Below are 1,466 nucleotides of genomic sequence, written 5' to 3'. Positions count from 1 at the left end.
GGTAGTCTACATTTGTAGCATTTTGTGCGAAAAAGTCTTATAAAAACGAATTTTGCACAACGACAGGGTGTGAGATTTTTAGTAGTTTCCTAAAAATCAATTTTAAGTTAATTTTAAACTTAACAGCATCAAAACAATAATTTATTTAAGCCCTAGACCCAACTTTTCAAACTGATCACCTCCTGGCCGGTAGTCTACATTTGTAGTCACCATATAATTTATATGAAAATTCATATTAAATACCTATGTAACTCAATATTTTTTAGTTCCAACATGCAGAAAGATGTTCCTTTGTAATTTATTTTATTCTCTGTTTACTTGTACATACTTGTGCTGCATATTTGTACTTATATGCATGATTTTATGGTTTAGATCGCAACAGTAGGAGGATTAGGAAGCGCAGTTCATACTGCTGTGATCAATTTTCTGCTTATGCTCCATCTGATTGCAATGTAATGCTTTCGATCCGCTTTCGATTGGTTAATTTGGTAATGAAATAGTTTATTTGAAACATAGAGCAGTAAAATAAAATGAGAATATTGGAAAATATGATTGAACGGTCCGATTGAGACATCGGTCGTTATGCAGCATCTTGATACATTTGTGTCAAGAGATAATACTGTCTGGTTCAAAACTATACCTAATCAAGTAGGTCGCACTACTGCTCACAATGTGTTTCATGGCACTACTGTTGGTCCAATTCGAGCGACTAAAGGTCTAATTTTGTACACCGTATTCGATACTTGAATAAATTTTGAGAGGAACAAACTAAAAAGCCAGGAAAACTTTTCAAAAAGGGAATGAAAAAAACCCTAATGCAAAGGAGAGAATGTGGAATACTGTAACCGGCATGAAATCAAAATCGTTAATTGAGCTTCTAGTGCTAGGTGGTGTAACCAAATCAAGCGACGAGGATACGAATATGTTGTGGAGTAAGGAAGCAGTTTGTTATTACCGTGCAACAATGTAGAAACCCATTTCAAAGAAATTTTACATTTTATTCGGTTTGACATTCACCGTACTAGAGCTGACTTGTTATTGATAAGGCTGCTCTCATCTCTGAACTGTAGGCTGAGATGAATAGCCATCTCCGTATGTACTACCAATCTTCCGGAGAAGTGACAGTAAATAAGCATCTATTTACATATCGTGATAGACTAGATTTACCCATTATATTGGTTCGCTTGTGATGCGAAGTCGTTTTATCCTCTCAATAGTGAGGTTTATACTGGAAAGAACTCAAATGCAAATCAGGCAACTATTGTGGAAGAGAGTAACATTTGAAAGAGAAAAACTACGCGAAATATTTGCAGTTGGTGCATAAAAACCAGTGTGTGACGTACAAACAGTCACATATTCTTTGGGTGAATGTTGTTCCTCAAAAGCTACTTAAAACCTTTTTTACCCAAATTTTGTATAATAATTTTCATAATAAATATGTACAATTGTCTGTAAAAGTAAATTAA

Source organism: Teleopsis dalmanni, chromosome 2 (genome assembly GCF_002237135.1).
Source record: "Teleopsis dalmanni isolate 2A chromosome 2, ASM223713v2, whole genome shotgun sequence".
Lineage (NCBI taxonomy): Eukaryota > Metazoa > Arthropoda > Insecta > Diptera > Diopsidae > Teleopsis > Teleopsis dalmanni.
This window is presented reverse-complemented; position numbering follows the sequence as displayed.